This window comes from Oryctolagus cuniculus, chromosome 18 (assembly GCF_964237555.1).
Source record: "Oryctolagus cuniculus chromosome 18, mOryCun1.1, whole genome shotgun sequence".
In the NCBI taxonomy this organism is placed as follows: domain Eukaryota; kingdom Metazoa; phylum Chordata; class Mammalia; order Lagomorpha; family Leporidae; genus Oryctolagus; species Oryctolagus cuniculus.
In genome coordinates this window covers 49,989,816-50,009,628 of record NC_091449.1, presented here as the reverse complement: position 1 = coordinate 50,009,628, position 19,813 = coordinate 49,989,816, and the positions used below count along the sequence as shown (strand labels likewise).

The following is a 19,813-nucleotide window of genomic DNA, read 5'->3' as shown; positions in this document are numbered from 1 at the left end:
AAAACTCTGAAAGCAGCCAACATCACTAGTTATCAAGGAAATACAAGTCAAAACCACAACGAGACACCATCTCACCCTGCTTAGAAGGGCTACCATCAAAAGGACAAAAATGATAAATGCTGGTGACGAGGAGGAGGAGGGGGAACTCCTCTACACGGTTAGCTGGAATCTAGGGAGGTCTTCAAAAAGCTAGACACACACCTACCAGATGAATTCCTGATCCTGGGCCAATATCCGAAGGAAGTGAAAGCAGCATGTCAAGGAGACACCTGCGCTCCGGGGTTCGCTGCGGTACTGTGGGCAATAGCCGAGCTGTGGAAGCACTGCGTGTTGATGGGCAGATGAAGATGTAAAGCTGTGGTACATACACAATGCGGTGTGACTCACCCATAAAGGAGAGTGAAATCCTCTCACTTGTGCAATGTGTTTGCACGGAGGACACTGTGTTAAGTGAAATAGCCAGCCGCAGAGAGACAAGCACCATGCTCACACTCACTTTTTTTTTTTAATACTTATGTTTATTTATTTGAAAGAGTTACAGAGAGAGATAGTGCCCAAGAGAGAGAAAGGTCTTCCATCCACTGGTTCACTCCCCAAATGCCTGCAGCGGCCAGAGCTGAGCTGATCCAAAGCCAGGAGCCAGGAGCTTCCTCCAGGTCTCCCATGCAGGTGCAGGGGCCCAGGTACTGGACCATCCTCCACTGGCTTCCCAGGCCATTAGCAGGAAGTCGATTGGAAATGGAGCAGCCAGGACTCAAACCTGCACCCATATGGGATTCCAGCATCCCAGGTTGTGGCATAACTGGTTGTGCCACAGCACTGGCCCCTGCACTCACTTGTAGAAGCTACACAAGTTGACCCCGTAGCAGTAGAGAGAACAACAGTGGTCACCAGCGGGTAGGAGAGGCAGGAGGAGAAGCCTCTGCAGAGGTCGGGTAACAGTTACCAGAATACAGCTGGAAGCAAGAGGTTGTAGAGCTCTAGGTCACGGTAGGGTGACTGAAGTTTATTCCTTATCGTGTAAGTCAACAGAACTAGAGTTCAAGGATCCTTAAAACAAAGAGTGCTAAGTATCTGATTGACCTTTGTAGCTGCATGCACGTTTGCGGCATGAATGCTGAATGGGCCCGCTGAGTGGATGGCAGTGGATGGAGGATTCAGCCTGCAGTCACTGCGGGTGGTGCGGGCACTTTGTCCTGAGCCCTTCCTCCTGCCTAACACAGGCGGCTACAGTTCTTTGTGCTTCTGCTCAGGCCCCATCAGCTCCTGGACCCTCTGGGGCAGATATTTGGTCCAGAATTTGCGCCTGTGGGCCTTCAGGGCCTGGGCCACTGCAGGCTGCACGTTCAGCTGCAGGTATCGCTCGTCCTGGTCGAACACGGGCCAGTGCGGCAGGCCCTCGCCGTTGGGGTTCCTGCAGACAAGACGTCAGGAAGGGTGCACCACGGTCACTCTGAGCCCTGCCCAGCCCAGCCCTGAGCACCGATCTGGGGTCTGGCCAGGCCACTTTTAGGCCAGGAGGGGTGGGGAATGGGTTTCCAGAAGCAGGAGAGCAACACCTCCCCCTAGTGTCAGGCCCACGTGTGGACCCAGTGTCCTGAGCTGGCCTGTCCCTCCCTCACAGGGAGTCTCTAGGCAGAGCAGCTCATGGCCACCCCAGGTCACTGCGAGATGGCATGAGTATGCCTGGGGCCAGGGCCCCTGTGAGTGCCAGTGGGTCCTGCAGCTGCCGAGGGCAATTTCACATGACTTAGGACCCTGGATGCTTGTGAGGTCCCCACAGAGGAGGGAGGGCAGAGGGTCCCAGGTCCCTGGGGATTTGGGGGGGTCGTCTCACCCGTTGCGAGCAAAGTTGGCCCAGTACTTCATCACCCTCCTGCTCAGCAGCTCCTCCTCCTCAGTGAGGGGCACTGCATGGGGGAGGGGCAGGGTCAGCTCGGCCACCCCAGTCCTGCTGCCCCATCATGCACCACGCTCCCAGCCTAGGTGGAACTTGACTCTGAGTGTCCCAGGACTGGCTGTCTGCCTCCTTCCTTCATTCCCTGGGGGCCTGGGAATGCCCAACACTCTCTTCCTTAGCTCAGCCTCTAGGTCACTGGACAGCTGCTCATTCCTGGTCCAGAAAATTCCTTTCTTCTTCTGACTCGGGGAACTCATTTAGGAGACAAATACGCTTTCAAAATACCTGCCTCTGCTCCCCCGCTGGACCCCGAGGGTGGGCAGAGGAGGTCGGGCCCAGGTTGCCGACGGAGGGCTCTGGGATTCCAACCCTGGTCAGCCTTCTGAGCTGTGAGATGTTGTACACCTGAGCCCGCCCTCTGTCAGAGCCTCTCTTCTCCATCTGTATAGCACAGGCGATGCCACTGTAGGGACCAGGCCATGCTTGTGCCCCATCTCCAGAGGAAGGAGGAAACTCACATTGAGTGCCCCCGAAGAAGGATCTGAAGAGAAGCAGAACCTCGTCACCATGGTCAGCCTTCACATGTGGCGGCTTGGTGTCCTTGAAGAAGCTGGGCCGATGCTGGAACTCATAGAAGTAGACAGGGGCGTGGCAACCTGGGGCATCGGGGTGGCAGGGTGGACAAACCACTGTCTGCAGACCAGTTACCTGAAGCTTTCCTGCCTCACCCTTGATGACGGGCTATCTTGTTCCCGGTGGACTAAGTGATGGAACAGCACAAAGTGGAGCAGGAGCAGTGGGACCAGCCTAGGTGGATTCACGGCCTTGGACTTCCTAGCTCTGTGGTCACGGGAACGTCCCTGAAGCCTGTTCACCTCCCCTCAGCTTCCTCATCTGTGAACGGGGGTTTTCTGCCTCCTGGAGTAGCCATGAGGAGGAACTGAGAGGAGGGGCATCAATAAGCTGAACTCGGGGGCACAATAAGGACGTGGACAGGGACCAGGACAGCACAGACCTCACCAGGGACCCATAGTTCTGAGCTGCTTTCTTGCCAGATTGACCTTGGTCACAGATGAACTCACGCCGAAAATGTGCCACTTGGAGGGCAGGCAGCGCGAAGATCAAGTCCCCCATCATCTCCAGGAACCGGGTCTTGAGGGTCTGGGGGTCCTCACTGCTCCCCAGATACTCCTCCATCAACAGGTCCCCAAACTCAGGAGGCAGCATCTGGCGCAGGTGATGGAGAACATGCAGGTTAGACTCTGGGGCAGAGGGGCGACAGGTTCAGGGTGGAGGAGTCAGGTCGTGGGATGGGAAAGAAAAGGGGGAAAGGGCCACGGTGACCCCCCACAAGCCCAGCCTTAGCTCATGGGGTCGTTGCACGGGCAGTATCTTGGAGCTGCCCTCTCCTTTGGAGCAGGAAGCCAGGAGCCCCACCATCGGCTTCGAAGATCTCTGTACAACAGCTTGCATTGTCCCTCTGTCTATTGCATTCTGTTGGTCATAGATGCCCATGCTCTGGGAGTGAGAGGAGAGTCTCAGGTTGGGTTGGATGGTTCTGGAGCTGAGTGGCCCCCCCATCCATGCTGGACACACAGTGGCCTGGAATCGGGCCTCACCGAGGGGATGATCCAGCCGTACTCATCGTTGTTGACACCAATGATGCAGGGGACGGGTCGGAAGTCGGCTGAGGACAGCAGCTCCTGGGGGTGCCTGGGCAGGAAGGCCCCGTCCACCACAGCAGGGATGATCTTGAGGGCCTGAGGGGACACTCAAGTCAGGGCACAGGGTCAGGTCCCAGACCTTCTCTGATGCCTTCCACCCCTCCCTGGCTCAGCCCAGTGCGCTCACACCCACCCTCAAGAGGCTGGGATGTCCTCACCTCCACTTCCCACCCAGGACCATGAGGACAGTGAGGCATGGAAATGAGGTGCGTGGCCCAGGGAGGATGATGGGCACTCGGGCCCTCTGCCCCCCTTCCCGCCATCCCCTGTGAACTCAGCCTGACCTTGGTGATGGCCAGCATCTCCTCTGCACTCTTGCCCCTCAGGCAGTCCACGAAGGCCTTGGAGTTCTCGTGGTCACAGGCAGACAGGTTGGCCACCATCTGTACAGGGACCAAGCAGGGGCTAACTCATCCTTGCAGGGAGGGAGTGGAATTTACCCAAGGCCCTGGAGGGGACGCACAGGTGCACCCCAGATATCACAGGAAATTGTATGCTATTTGTGTAGTTTTTAAAAAATAAACATATCATATAATTCCATGAATGTTTTATAAGTATTTATTTATTTATTTGAAAGGCAGAGTTAGAGAGAGAGGACACACACAACACACACACACATGCAAGAGAAAGAATGAGAGAGAGAGATCGTCCATCTGCTGGTTTATTGCACAAACGACTCTAAAAGCCAGGACTGGGCCAGGAGCTTCTTCTGGGTCTCCTACATGGATGGAGGGGCCCTAGGACTTGGGCCCTTGCTGCTTTCCAGCCGTATTAGCAGGGAGCTGGATAGGAAGTGGAGCAGCCAGGACTCAAACCTGCACCCATATTGGAGCTGAGGCTGCAGGACACAGCTTCAACCCACTGAGCCCCAGCGCTGGCCCTGATTGTGCAGTTTTGATGTTGCCCCAACTTCCCCTGAATTCGCAGGTACCAGTCAGGGTGACCAGCACAGCTGCTTAGATGGTTGTGCCCACCCTGGATGTCCCCAGGGTGACAGCGTGGCAGGGCACAAGCAAACTCCATCACCGCAGTTGCAGAGCTGTGTGAATGCTGACCCCCCACCACCACCCTTCACAATTCTGGGCAGGCGCCAGCTCTGAGGCTCCCAGTGGTCCTTGCTAGGCTCAGTGAATAGACAGAGTAAGAGAGGCGCTAAGAGACATGAGGTGAGGCAGCAGGTCGGTTCTCCAGGTTCTCCCTGCCAACCTCAGTCCTCCCTCCCCGATGCCCTGCTCACACACGACCTTTCTCCCATGTCTCTCCCATCAAGTCACAGGCCACAGGTCCTGGAGAAGCTGCTGGGGCTTCTGCAGTGCAGGGGACTCACTGTGGAGATCACATCAGACGAGTTCATGATGAAGCGGGGGAGCAGGACCACCCCACTCTGCAGGATGGCTCCGTGGAAGAGTCCTTGGACATGGGTGACAGCACATGTGCGGAAACACTTATGGCACCCACAGACTCGCCGAAAATGGTGACCCGGCCAGGGTTGCCTCCAAAGTGGGCGATATTCTGCTGGACCCAGCACAGCGCAGCCACTTGGTCCAGGTAGCCCCAGTTGCCAGCGGCGTGCTGGTCTCCAGTGCTGAGAAGTGGCAGGGACAGGGGTCACAGGGCTGTCCTGGTGCCACTCTTCCCGCAGTGCCCACCCCAGCCCCGGTCTCACCTGAAGAAGCCCAGGACTCCCAGGCGGTACTGGATGGTGACCACCACCACGTCCTCAAATGCCGCCAGCGCAGAACCGTCATACATGGAAGCCAAGCCTATAACCAGTGAACCCCCATGGATCCACACCATCACCTGGGGAAAGTCAAGGCCAATACCACAAGGTTCCCACCCAGCCTAAACCTCACCTGGGCTGCCACCCGGACTACCCAGCACTTGGCTCTGTGCACCTGCTCATGGAGACAGAGCTCCAGCAGGGGGCAGGACCTGGGCCCTGTTTCAGCAGGAGGAGCTGGCCTTCCATAGTTTTTCCTCCACTTTGTGCATTAAAGCCTGGTTCCATTACTCCCAGAACTCCTTGTGAGGTGTCAAGGAAACGGGTGTTCCCCTGGTTGTCCCACATGACATTAATCAAAAGTGTCCCGTGAGTGCACTTGGATTCAATTACTTTACTATTAGCACTGACCCTCAGATAGTCCATGGCTGGGTTTTGATGACCTCCAAGTGCAGGCCTTGGGCCCCTGAGTGGTCTTCCTGGGCACAAGCCGGCTGGGTGGGTCCTAGGTCTGTCCCAGGGCCACAGCCTCTGACTTCCGGGAGCCCCTAGGCTCTGAGACTCGTTCTCTCAGGGTCAGGTGCCCACCTGGGTAAGAAGCATTTCTTGGCTGATGTTGAGAGGCTCCTCAGCAGATCACATGCCGTGTGGCCCCTCCCATCCTATGCTTTCTCATCTTCTAGCAGAAGGCAATGCCCCCCACCCCGGCCGACCCTGCCCCGCACTCACAGGCAGGTCAGAGCCCTCACGGGCACGGGCAGGCGAGTAGATGTTGAGGTACAGGCAGTCCTCGGACACGGGGATGGACGGCAGGGTCAGATTCACCAGTTTCAGAGCCTGTGTATTCATGGCAGCAATGTCCTGCAGACACCTGATGACCGCCCACGTGAGAAAGTCAGTCCAGGGGCCGGCCGGGGCCAAACCGGACCTGGGTCTGGACTTTCTCCCTGCAACCTCGGTCCTCCCTCCCCGATGCCCTGCTCACACACAACCTTTCTCCATGTCTCTTCCCATCAAGTTGTAGGCCACAGGCTCTGGGAAGCTGCTGTGGGTTTCTGGGGAGGTCTCAGTGTTGTCGAGGGCTCTGGAGCCCACTGCCTCGGAGCTGGGAAGCCTTGATTTTAGGGGACTCTGGGGAAACCCGCTGACGAAGTGTGATGACATTCACTGCTGTAGCCCGGTCCCCACTCAGGCCTGGAACAGGGCACAGCCCACACACAGGGGTTGCAGGAACGGAACATGGAACTGCTCCTGGAAGGGCAGTGGGACGTTCCCCATCCTACACACACACTCTCAGGGAGCCTCCTCACTTCAACACAGGTCCAGTCCTAAGGAGAAAACAAATCCCGGGGCCAGCACTGAGCAGATAAAGCTGCCGCCTGCAGTGCTGGCATCCTATATGGGCGCCGGTTCGAGACCCAGCTGCTCCTCTTCCAATCCAGCTCTCTGCTTTGGCCTGGGAAAGCAGTAGAAGATGGCCCAAGCATGAGGGCCTCTTTTCCCATTTGGGAGCCCCTTTAGAAGCTCCTGGCTCCTGGCTCGGATCAGCGCAGATACGGCAGTTGCAGCCAATTGGGGAGTGAACCAGTGGATGGAAGACCTCTTCCTCTCTCCCCCCCCCCCTTCTTCTCCCTCTCCCTCTCCTCTCTGTGTGTAACTCTGACTTTCAAATAAATAAATAAATCTTTAAAAAAACAAATCCCTTGGCCACAGGCACCTGGCTCAGTGACTCTGGACATTGTCCCCAGGCAGCCACCACCGCTGCCCTCCTCAGGGACCTGCAGGATCTGCTGCTGGAGTCAGGGGCTGCTGCCTGCCTCGCGGAGCCCCCTGAACCCGTCCTGGGGACAGCGCCCCGACTGAAGAGTCTCTGCTCGTTCTTCAGTCCCTGGAGCCGAGGCCCTCTGAATGCCAAGCCAGAGCCAGGAGCCTGGCAAAGCCACTGCACCTCCCCCCGGAGCCATAGATGATTCATGGGAAAAAGGCTCATGGGAATCTGCTGAACACGGAGGGAAAACAGACTGGGGTGTGGGTGAACAGACAACTGTGCCGTGCCCAGGGTCTAGAAACCCCTGACCCCACCCCAGGGCCGGAGCTCCCCTGTGCCCTGGGAGCGCTTACATGGCTGGGTGGGAGGTCCCATCGCTCACTCCACTCCAAGCTTCAGCAGGTTCAGGAGGTGCAAAGCGCAGCGGCCCCACAGGTGGCTTGGCAAAGGGAATTCCCAGGAAGGTGTGGACGCCCGCATCAGTGCCTTCCACGTGGACCAGGCTCCCGCGCACCTGCCCCGTGTGCGTGTTCCGGATGGGGCTGGCAGAGTCCTGGCCTGTGGGCAGAGAGGTGTCAGGTCGGGGCTCCCCATGAGCTGCCCGCCCACACTGCTGCTGTGGCCTCTCCTTGGCATCAGCACCTCGGCCTTGCCAAGGCCTCGGACCTACAAACACTGGCTTTAGCAGCTTCCTGCCTGAAATGCTCTCCCCTCACCTCTCCGCTGACTCATGACCCATTCAGAAGAAATATCCAGAATTAGTAAACGGCAGAGGCAGAGAGCAGATGGCTGGGCTCTAGGAATGAGGTTGGCGGGTGTTGTGGAGGGAAGGTGAGTGCATGCGGCGGCCTCTGAGGATCCTGAAACCGTAACTGAGCAGCAAAACCTGAAAACGAGGGTGCAGCTACGGAACTGGCCATGGGCAGAGGCTGCAAGAGGAACAAGCTAGAGAAGCCTGCATCCCTGGAAGTGCTGGGCTAAGGCTGCTGCAGGCAAGTGCTCAGATACAAAGAGACTAGGAAGGGGCTAGAAAATCCAGAGACTGGTTAGGTGGCCCTGCCCAGCATCCTGATGGAAACGTGGACAGTAAGGCCACGAGCCATGTTGTCGAGAGCTACCTTATTGGAAACTGGAGTCAAGACCACCTTTGTCACACAGTTGTGTCCATGCCCTGAGTGATTCATGGAAGGAGGAGGAATTTGAGAGAGATGACTTAGGATAGCTGTTGAAAGAAATTTCTAAGCAAAATATATAGAAGGAGCCGAGGGACTGGAGCTGTAGCGTAGCAGGTAAAGCCACTGCCTGCTGTGCCAGCATCCCATTTGGGCGCAGTTTGAGTCCCGGATGCTCCACTTCCAATCCAGCTCTCTGCTATGACCTGGAAAGCAGTAGAGGTTGGCCCAAGTTTTTGGGCCCTGTACCCACACTGGAGACCCGGAAGAAGCTCCTGGCTGCTGGCTTTGGATCAGCACAGCTCTAGCCATTGGGACCATCTGGTGAGTGAACCAGTGGATGGAAGACCTCTCTCTCTCTGCCTCTGCCTCTGCCTCTCTGTAACTCTGTCTTTCAAGCAAATAAATAAATCTAAAAAAAAAGAGTGCAGCTATTTGAAAGGTTCACGAAGAATAAAGTGTATTTAAAAAGAAGAAGAAGGAGGAGCTGCATGGGTATTGGTAGTTACTTTCAGTGAGATTTACCATGAGGCTCAGCAAAGGGAATCGGTTTAAAAATGTGGGAAATTCACAGCCTGCTCACTCAAGAGCAAAGGAGTTTGGGAAAGAATAACCATGGTGTGGCCAAGGAACCACTTGCCAAAGAGATTCCTGCAGAAGGAAGCCAGGCGCTATGCATCGAGACAACAGGGCATTCTGCAGCCTCCGGGGCCATCCCGCTTAGCACAGGCACAGGAGGCTGGCAGGGCAGAGTGGTTCCAGAGAATGGCCATGGTCACTGCTTTGCTTCCCATTGAAGTGCTCTGTGGCTATTCCAGCCGTGTTAATGAATACCCAAAGGGAGCGACCCACAGACCTTGGTGGCATCTCTCGGGTGCTACATTTGCAGAGGTGCGCAATTCACGTCTTATGGTGGCAGTGGGGGTCTTGGTGGCTTCCACTGAGATTTCAAAGAAAAGTTGGGGAGCCAGGCTGAGTCCTCCTCCAGGGGAGAAGCCACAGCAAACATTTCCCACTAGAATGCACAGGAAGCTATGGCATAGGACTGTTCTTCTTAGACCCTGGAATTGTGTAGCCCTGTTCCTCTGACCCCCACACACTGTGCAGTGCCAGGTTGGGAAAGCTGAGGGCACCAGCACACCACCTGAAAGAGTGATGTAGGCAGGGAGGTAGCCAGAAGGAGCTGAGGGCTATACCGCCCAGACCCTAGCCCCTTCCGTGCTGATCCGACATGGCTGCAGGTTCAGCACAGCCACTGCCCATCATGCACCTGAGTTCGCGTCCCATCATGCACCAGACCCTACGCTGCTTCCTAGATTCCACCACATGCTCTGAAGCCACATGTGCACCAGACATGGTGCAGCTCCTAGAGAGAACTACGTGCGCTGCAGCCCTGCCCAAACCTCTGCTTTCATTAAATATTCAATTAGGCTCTGCCTTGGGCACCACCATCCTGTAAAAGGACAACACCGAATCTTGCAAATTGCAACACTCATTTTCTCCTGAGATTGTCCACATTCCTGAGGGTGTACTTTCCCTTTGTCTTCAAATAAACCTTATATTCCTGCTCCCCTTTATCTACGTCTCCTGGAATTCTTTCACATGTGGAAGCAAGAGCCTGAAACAAGTCTAGTGTGAGATGACCTCTCTCTCCCTCTCTCTCTCTCTCACTTCCCCCCTGCACCAGGAGCAGCTTCATACCTGTGGCCAGCAAAGCCAAAGCCCTGGGGGCTCACACCGCCCCTACTGTAGTGTACATGAGGTTCTGGACAAAGATTTAGCGATTGCACTGCTGGGTCTGGATTCGGGACCTGTGAGCCCTTTCTTCTTGCCTGTGTTTTCCCCTTGGCATAAGGACGATCACCGCTGCTGCCTGTTGCACCCCTATTGCTTGGAAGCACACAAGTTGTTTGCTTCACGGTTCACAGCTATCAGAAGTTGGCCTTGGGCCTCAGATGGGACTTGGGACCTTGGACTTCTGAGTCATTGTGGACTGGGATAAACCCTTGCAGACTATTGGCATGAGATGAACAATTTCTCCATTGTAAGAAAGACTCATGGGGGTCGGGGCACAATGCTCCAGGTTAGCTATGGGTGTGGCCCCCAGAGTTCCTGCGCTGGGGGCATGGTCCCCAGTGTGGTGGTGGTGGCGGTGAGGGATGACCTCAACTTCGGGGGGGCAGCTCCCCTTCTTTCCTCACGGAGAGGGGTTGCCTGTACCCACGACTGTGAGTGCATATCGACTCCTGAGGACACTCTGAGGCATTATGTCTACGGTTCTGGGGCCTTAATGGTCTCAGCAGAGGAGCCAGAACCAGCTGGGACAGTAGGAAGAGCGAGTCCCTGTGATCTGTCAATGATTCTTTATGGACATGGGTCCAAGCCAAACCACTATTTTAAACATGCAGATCCTTCTTCCTAAAATATCCTTGTCACCTCTGAGAGCCTGGAAGGGGTGGATAAAGGTTGATTCTTTCCTGGGAAGAATAGATTGGGAAAGGGTAGCTGGAGAGAGTCAGGTCCTACAAGTATGGCATTTTGTGTGACAGGATCAAGGGCTGGGGACTCTGCCCACACAGCTGCTGTAGAATAGTCCCGAAGCTGCTTGGAGGAGTCACCATAGAACCCCAACACTGGGGTCCCTTGCCTGTGCACAGTAAGCCAACCACTAACACCAGGGTGGTGGGAAAGACACATGGGTATTTACTGCCAAGTGCAGAGCAAGGAGCCACAGGGCTAGCACTTAACTCCTGGTCTCTCCAAGGGCGGCAAGGCCGGCAATCTTCAAGTTCAAAGCCGGCGAGGAGCAGTGCCAGCTCAGCTTGCAGGGGCACCTGGCTGGCCCCCTTCCTTTGATTGGCCAGTGAAGGTGGTGAGCATGTTCCCTTTGGAATGGCAGAGGTGGGCTCCTGTCCATCTGGGCCCAGGGATAGATGGGTTCTGTGTTTGATCAGGGCTGGTGACTTCCTGACAAACATCTCAGCTGAAGTCTAACACCTGGACCTCAGCTCTGTCAGCTGTAAGAGGGAAAAATGAATCCCCACCTTGCAATCTGGGTGCTGCTTGGAGGCGAGCACTGAGATGTTAGCTATAGGTGAGGGACAACTAAACTGCAGGGCAAGGGAGAGATACTGGAATCTGATAAAAATCTGTACCAAACGCTACCATGCTTGCATAGCCCTGGAGGTCAAGGTGAACCTTGGCCCCAGGTCAGGTGCAGGGACTGAGAAGGACCTGGTGGCCATCAGATCAGCTTTGCTTTGTGGAGCTGGGGGCTTCCAAATCCCCAGACTGGCAGTAACCTCGCCTGGGGCCCTCGCTGGAGGGGGCCAAGAGGCACATCAGGCCAAGGGGTTGACTCTCAGAGCCAGCAGCACCAGGAAGGTTTATCGCGGTTGTGACTCCTTCTGCCAGCTCCAGACCCAAGCCCTGGAAGAAAACGGCCCCAGTTCCCACGCCTCCGCCTGGCCCAGGGCTGCTGACCCAGACCAGCGCTACTCAGAGCCCTCCTGCTGGGCGCACTCCTTGGTGTCTGGGGCCTCGGGCAGCCCCGATGCTCTCCAAGCCTCAGGGGCCCACCCTGGGCGCGCGGGTCCCGCGCTGTCACCTCCGCCCGCTCCACCAGCCCAGACGTTGCCCTCCCGCGGCCGCAGGCTCCAACTGCGGGATTGGGCAGATCCGACCCGGGTCCCTGTCTTCGCCCGCGGGAGCCTCACCGTGGGCTGGGACAAGGAGGAGCAGCAGGAGCCCGCAGGCCACGGCGCCGAGCTGCGCGCCCGGTCGGTGCGGCCCCATGGTCCAAGGCAGGTCCGCGTGTGTGCTCCTGCGCCCCAGAGGCTGCCCCGGGCGCTCCAGGAGCGGACCCCGGCTTCACTCAGGCCCGAGTCTGGCCTGGGCGGGGAGCAGGCGGGGCGCGCCGCGTAGGCGGGGCTCGGGGGCCCGGCGGGAGAGTGGGACTGAGCAGGCAGAGGTCGCCTGCGGTTCTGGGACCAGCAGGTGGGGGCATGGCGGCCTCCACCAAGTCCCCGCCACTGCGTGGTACCTGGGACCCTCTCTGCAATCCTGGAGTCACGAAGTTCACTGGCCCAGGAGGGTGTTGGGGGCGGGGCTGCCGAGGAGCTGTTATTGGAACAACCTGGAGGGCTTCTGGTAGGCGGTGCTTGGTCAGGCTCCCACAGAGAACTGGGATGATCTTCAGGTGGGGTGAAGGACAGCCCTTGAGAAAAGCCTGGCAGGTGCAGCTTGTCTCCCAGTCCTGGGACCTCCTCCCGGGCTCTAGGACTGGTAGGTTACTGGGTCCCATGGCCCCTCTTTCCTTAGAGTCCGTGCTCTGAGGTCTCTGTGGGCCCCCTCCCTACTCAGTCACAGACTTGCTTTCCAAACTCCCAGGTGACTGGGGCACTTAAGGACACCTCCATCCCCCCCCTCCACACACACACCCCAGTTCTCTGTGTTCTACCTCCTGCTGACGTCTGGGGCTTTTCTCCTCTTGACAAACCATGAGAGCCTGCTAGTCTGACTGCTAGGCAGGAAGACAGGAATCAGCCTACTTGTGTGGGGGGGCCCCGGGCACACAGAGCACCTGCCGGAGGACCGCAGCAGCCTGGGCAGCATGCCCGGCAAGCAGCCCAGCGTCTGCACCACACAGCCCGGCCCACACTCCAGGAACTTCATAGGGGCTCTCGGCCTCCCCCCAACCCCGTAAGGAACGCACCCCAGGAGAATCCTCTCTGCCTGGCGCCAAGTGGGCCACCTGCTCTCAGAATGAAGTGACACCCTGACAGCAGGGACTCCATTTCATTGACAGATGAGAAAAAAAGAAAAGAAAAGCACCCCCCAGCGTGAGACTATGGTCTATAACTGAGACAATAGCAGTACACCACATTATGCTTGGCAGAACATAGAAATCCCCTAGCTTGATTGCTCACGTGCAAACACCTGGACCCTAATGTCACGCTTGTAGCTGGTAGAAGTCCCATGTATGATTCAGGTCAGCTTGGCCCTAGCACCCATGTATTCCCCTCCCCTCCTTGTGGTTCTTGCCTTTACCAAAGCTTTGAGCTTCGGGGTTGAGAGTTTTTTAGGGCATGAGCCTGCTCTCAACCACAGGCAATAAAGGACCGTCAGATTCTATCAATGTGAGGCACTCCTCTGTTTGAGCTTGTCTGGGTACATCAACAGCACAACCTCGGGAGGAATTGTACCTATTTCGTATCCTGCAAACCCTTTGTCCAAGAGAAGATTATCTTGGGGGAAGAACTGGACATTGGAAAATGACAGGTTCTCCAATAAATAATTAAGAAAACTGGATACAGAAGAATGAAACTGGACATATATATATAATATAAATCAACTCAAAAAATTGATCTGAGTAATGTAAGCCCATAAACTATGAAACTACTAAAGAAAACATAATGAATGGAGAAACCCTTTGTGATATCGGTTAGGGAAAGGGTTTTTTGGGTAAGACCACAAAAGAACAGGCAACAAAAGCATTAATAGACAAATCCAGAACCTCAGCAACAAGAAGCCAACTCAACTGATTCAAGAAATGGCCGTCAGGGCAGTCACTCGGCCTGGTAGCTGAGATGCCAGTGAGGACGGCCTCATCCCGTCAGCAGTGCCTGGATGTGATACCCAGCTCCAACCCTGACTCCAGCTTCCCAGTAATACAGACCCTGGAGGCAGCAGTACTGACTTTCAAGTATTGGATCCTTGCTTCCCTCGTGGGACAGCTGGATAGTCCTGGCTCCCACCTTTGACTTTCAGGCAAACTGCAGACATTTGGGAAGGGACTCAGCCTGTGGAAGCTTGCTCTCTCTCTTTCTGTGGCATACTTGGCAAATTAAAAAAAAAATAGTGTTTCAGTGGACAAACATTCTGAAAAGATGTTACTCGTAAAACAGTATAAAAAAGCCAACAGGCATATGACAAAAGAGCTCCGCATTTCTGATTACCTGGAAAGTGTGAAATGAAGCCACAAGGAGACCTCATAAGAGAATAACTATTATGAGACAGACAGAAAGTTTCACGTGCTGGCGAGGATCTGGAGGGAGGGAGCTCTTCTGCATGTTCGTGGGAGACTCGTGGAGGGCCGGCGCTGTGGCGCAGTGGGTTAAACGCCCTGGCCTGAAGTGCCGGCATCCCACATGGGCAGCAGTTCTAGTCCCAGCTGCTCCTCTTCCAATCCAGCTCTCTGCTGTGGCCTGGGAAAGCAGTAGAAGATAGCCCAAGTCCTTGGGCCCCTCACCCACATGGTAGACCCGCAAGAAGTTCCTGGCTCCTGGCTTCGGATGGGTGCAGCTCTGGCCGTTGTGGCCAATTGGGAAGTGAACCATTGGATGGAAGACCTCTCTCTCTCTGCCTCCCCTCTCTCTGTGTAATTCTGACTTTCAAATAAATAAATAAAAATCTTAAAAAAAAAAAAAAAAGGAGACTCGTGGAGAACTGTAGGAGTGTCCCAAATACCTCACCATAGAACTACTACCCACTCTACAAGTGCTATGGCTGCATGTGTATCCAAAGGAATTGGAAGTAGTATAGCAAAGATACACCTACACTTCCATGTTTATTGAAGCAGATAGTCGCTGTGTCCAAGTGGAAGGAACCATATTGCTGGGTATCTGTTGACAGGTGACTACACAAAGAAAATATGTTACATATACCCAAAGGAGTATTACTTGGCCATAGAAAGGAATTCAACCTTTCAGTTGTGGCTGCATGGATGGGATTGGAGGACATCACTCATGGCAGCCCCTGCAGGGACGAAGCCACAGAGTCTCCTGGTGGCTGGGTCCTCTGCTGACGACTTACAGATGTGAGGTCACAGGGCATGCTGGGAGGAGGAGGGTTTCGGCACTCAGGGGTAGGTGCACCTCCCTCCACGTGGGGAAGGCCTTTGGAGGAGAGCAGTGGAGGGGAGGGGGAGGGTGGGGTGTTGAGGAGGGTGGGCTTCCACTGGCTTTGCCTAGTACAGCTTTGGGGGGTGTACTGAGTGTGTCTCACAAGAGAGGACTCTGGGCAGGCTTGGCAACGGACCTCATGTGGTAGGTAAATCAAAGCTCACTGAATGGACAGGGCAGATGAGTGCCTGGCCACGTGAATTGCTGAATGAATGGCTCCTTTGTGGCTGTGGGTGGGCACATCAGGAGGCCCCCGCCTGCTCTGGATCCCCTGGCCACCCTGACACAGGGAACTACAGCTCTGCCTGCTCCTGCTGAGCCTCTCTTAGCTCCCGGACCCTCTGGGGCAGGGTCTTTATCCAGAGCTGGAGCCTGCGGGCCTTCAGGGCCTGGCCCACTGCAGGCTGCACGTTCAGCTGCAGGTATCGCTCGTCCTGGTCAAACACGGGCCAGTGTGGCAGGCCCTCGCCGTTGGGGTTCCTGCAACAAGACATCAGGAAGGGGGGACCGTGGTCACTCTGAGCCCTGTCTGTCCAGCGCTGAGCACCTATCTGGGGTCCTGCCAGGCCACCTTGCAGGCCAGGAGGGGTGGGAAATGGGTTTCCAGAAGCAGGAGACTCAATGACTTCCCCCTAGCGTCAGCCCCACGTGGGGACAGGGCAACTTGGGCTGTCTTGTCCGTCACTGTCACAGGGAAGCTCTGAGGATAATGTATCATGTATGACTACCCTCCATGTGTCACACATGCCCAGGGCCCGTGTGTGTGCTAGGGTTGAGGGACTATCAGGTGAGACAGAACAGATGCATGCTGGTGAGGTCCCCACAGAGGAGGGAGGGCAGAGGGTCCCAGGTCCCTGGGGATTTGGGGGGGGGGTCGTCTCACCCGTTGCGAGCAAAGTTGGCCCAGTACTTCATCACCCTCCTGCTCAGCTGCTCCTCCTCCTCAGTGAGGGGCACTGCAGAGGGAAGGAAGACAAGGTCCCTGCTCAGCCCCCCAGCTCTGCTGCCCAGCCCAGGGGCACTGTGACCCTGGGGCCCCAGGCCTGGTTCTCTGCCCCACCCCTACCATTCCCAGAGCCAGGCCCTCCCCTTGGCACCTCCCTTTGCTCATGCGGCCTACAGCTCACTGCATACAGCTCACTTCTGGGCCAGAGCTTCCTTCTTCTGACTCTGGGGACTCATTTAGGAAACAAACACGCCCGTGAAACACCACCATCTGCCCTCATCGGGACCCCCAGGGCGGGTGGAGGCGGAGGCAGAAGTCGTTGTCTGAAGGCTCTCAGGTTCTAATTGTGGCCAGGTGTGTTGAGCGATGAGCTATAGGACACCTGAACCGGTGCCCTGTGTGAACCTCGATTCCCACATCTGCACGGTAGGGCGCTCTCACCACAGGGAGAGTGAAGACCCCGTTCCCCAACCCGAACAAGTAGGAAGCCTCACCTTGGTTGCCCCAGAAAAACGATCTGAAGACAAAGAGAAACTCATCGCTGTGGTCGGCCTTCACGTGGGGCGGCTTGAGGTGCTCCTGGGTCGCTGCTGGAACTCATAGAAGTACACGGGGGCGTGGCGACCTGGAGGCAAGGACGGGTGTGGCCAGGAGGCCAGGTACCTGAAGCTCACATGCTTCCCCCAGGACGACAAGCTGGCTACCCGTGGCTGCCTGGAATAGGGACAGTGGGCTATGCACGGCCCAGGCTGCATCAGGGGCAGTGGGAAGGCCTGGCTTATTCATGACTTTGAACTCTCTGGCTGAGTGGTCTCAGGTAAGGCATTGCGGCTCGGTCACCTCAGTGTCCTCGTCTGAGTCGAGTGGAGATGTCTGTCTCCTAAAGCACCATGAGGAATTCCTGAGACGACAGACACTGAGTGCCTGGTGCCCAGGGGCCCAAAGGGACACAGGTAGGGACCTGGACAGGACAGACCACGCCCAGGACCCACAGCTCTGAGCAGCCTGCTGGCTGTTCAGGCCTCAGTCATAGATGAACTCACGCTGAAAATGGGCCACTTGGAGCGCAGGCATCACAAAGAGGCCATCTGCCATCATCTCCTGGAACTGGGCCTTGAGGGTCTGGGGGTCCTCACTCTCCCCCAGGTACACTTCCATCAGCATGTCCCCAAAACCAGGAGGCAGCATCTAGAAGCAGGTTAGGTAGACTCTGGGCAGAGAGGCAGCAGCCTTGGGGTGGTGGAGATGGGTACTGGGATGGGCCAGGGGGTGTGGGACGGCCCAGCTCTGTGGTGTCCCCATCTATAAACACAAATGCAGCCCAGACTTAGCTCGCGGGGTCCTTGTGTGGGCAGGTGCCTGCAGCTTCTCTCTCCCTCTGCCAGGGCCCCAGGAGCCTCACCATCTCCTTGACGGTTTTCTTCAATAGATCCTGGATGGCCTTGCTGTCCATGTCCTTCTGGTTATAACCAGAGTCAACTGCCTGATTGGGGAGCAGAGAGTTTCCAGAAGGAAGTGGATGAGCCTGGAGCTAAAAAAGCCCTGAGATCCCCAGTGGATGAGCTTCCCTGGGCACTCAGGAACTCGGGCTGGGGCTCACCATGGGAAAGAGCCAGCCATACTCATCGTTGTTGACACCAATGATGCTAGGGACGGGTTGAAAGTCAGCCGAGGCCAGCAGCTCCTCGGGGTGTCTGGGCAGAAAGACTCCGTCCACCACACCAGGGGTCATGGGGAAGATCTGAATGAGCACATAGATCCATGGAGAAACGTCACATCCTGGACATACTCGGATGCCCCCTGAGAACCTTCCACGCCTCCCTGGCTCATTCGCACCCCTACACCCGGGGTTCCCACATTTGACTTTTTGTGACCAGGCCTCCATTGCCCGTTTAGGGCTACAAGGACACCAAAGCGTGGAGATGAAGTAACTGGTCTGGTAGCAGGAAGGGCACCCAGGCCCACAGCTCTCTGCTCCCCACACCCTGGTGAATTCAGCCTGACCTTGGTGATGGCCAGCATCTCCTCTTCACTCTTGCCCCGCAGGCAGTCCACGAAGGCCTTGGAGTTCTCGTGGTCACAGGCAGACAGGTTGGCCACCATCTGTACAGGGACCAAGCAGGGGCTGGCACATCTGCCCTGGCAGGGTGAGGGATTTGCCCAAAGCCTCAGCTGGGAGGAGAGTGCCCCTATCTCTCAAGGTACTGTGTGCAGATCGCTGTAGCTTTGAAACTATTCCAACTACCCTAGAGTGACCCCCAGAACTGCTCAGACAATTCTTCCTCTGTGATGGCGTCCAGGGCAGCAGCTCTAAGGACACAGAACCGTCATAGCCCCCATCATGGCAAAGCTGTGTGGATTCTGACTGATGGGCCCCTCAGGCATCCCCAGGTTGGTGGCAGTTCCCCAGCCATCCTAATGGTCCTTGTTACATCCGTTGAACAGAGTAACAGAGGTCTTGAGAGGTAAGAGGGGAGGCAGCAGCTCTGGGCTTCTGCAGTGTAGGCCACTCACTGTGGAGACCACATCTGATGATCTGGAAATAAGCTTGGGCAGCAGGGCCACCCCACTCTGCATGATGGCTCCGTGGAAGAGTCCTCGGGACATGGGCGACACCACATGGGATGACACACTTGTGCCACCCGCAGATGCTCCAAAAATGGTGACCCGGCCAGGGTTGCCTCCAAAGTGGGCGATATTCTGCTGGACCCAGCGCAGCGCAGCCACTTGGTCCAGGTAGCCCCAGTTGCCGGCAGCGTGCTGGTCTCCAGTGCTGAGAAGTGGCAGGGACAGGGGTCACAGGGCTGTCCTGGTGCCACTCTTCCCGCAGTGCCCACCCCAGCCCCGGTCTCACCTGAAGAAGCCCAGGACTCCCAGGCGGTACTGGATGGTGACCACCACCACGTCCTCAAATGCCGCCAGCGCAGAACCATCACACATGGAAGCCATGCCCATAACCAGCCAACCACCGTGGATCCACACCATCACCTAGGGAGTTAAGACTGATACTGTGAGGCTCCACCCAGCCTAAACCCCACCTGGCTGCCACCTGGACTAACCAGTGCTTGGCTCTGCACCTCCTCATGGAGACAGAGCTCCAGCAGACTCAAGACCTGGGCCCTGTTAGCAGGAAGAACAGAGCTCTCATACTTGGAGTTCTACCCCGGGTATCAAAGCCTGGGTCCATTGCTTCCAGAACCCCTTGAGATGGGAAGGAAAAGGCTGTATTCCTTGTCATTCCACATGGATGTTAATCAAAGGTGTCCAGGTGATAACCTATGGCTGGGAGCTGTGGTGACCTTCAAGTGTAGCCAGAGGTCACCCGAGTGTGCCTCCTGGGCAAGAGGATGCTGCAGGTGTCCCAGGTCCTTTTGAGGCCAATAGAGTCGGACCTCTAACAGCTCAGTCCCTGGGGCCCCGTGCCCAGGCCTCAGCTGCCCACGGTGGGGGAGCAACACTTCTCGGCTCCCCTAGTGAGAGGCTTCTGGACAGGGTGTGCTCACAGGAGGGCCCGTGCTCAGCTTCTCCTTTCTCATCTTCTAGCAGAAGACAATGCCCTCCCACCCCGGCCGACCCTGCCCCACACTCACAGGCAGGTCAGAGCCCTCACGGGCATGTGCAGGCGAGTAGATGTTGAGGTACAGGCAGTCCTCGGACACGGTCATTGAAGGCATGGTGAGG

The 19,813-nt window shown here is 56.5% G+C and overlaps 2 pseudogenes; both read right to left on the bottom strand.

Annotated features, from left to right (window-relative positions):
- Positions 1-527: 527 nt before the first annotated feature.
- On the bottom strand, positions 528-12,314 carry LOC127486291 (cocaine esterase-like; annotated as a pseudogene).
- Positions 12,315-14,859: 2,545 nt separating this feature from the next.
- On the bottom strand, positions 14,860-17,664 carry LOC138846550 (cocaine esterase-like; annotated as a pseudogene).
- Between the last annotated feature and the right edge of the window lie 2,149 nt (positions 17,665-19,813).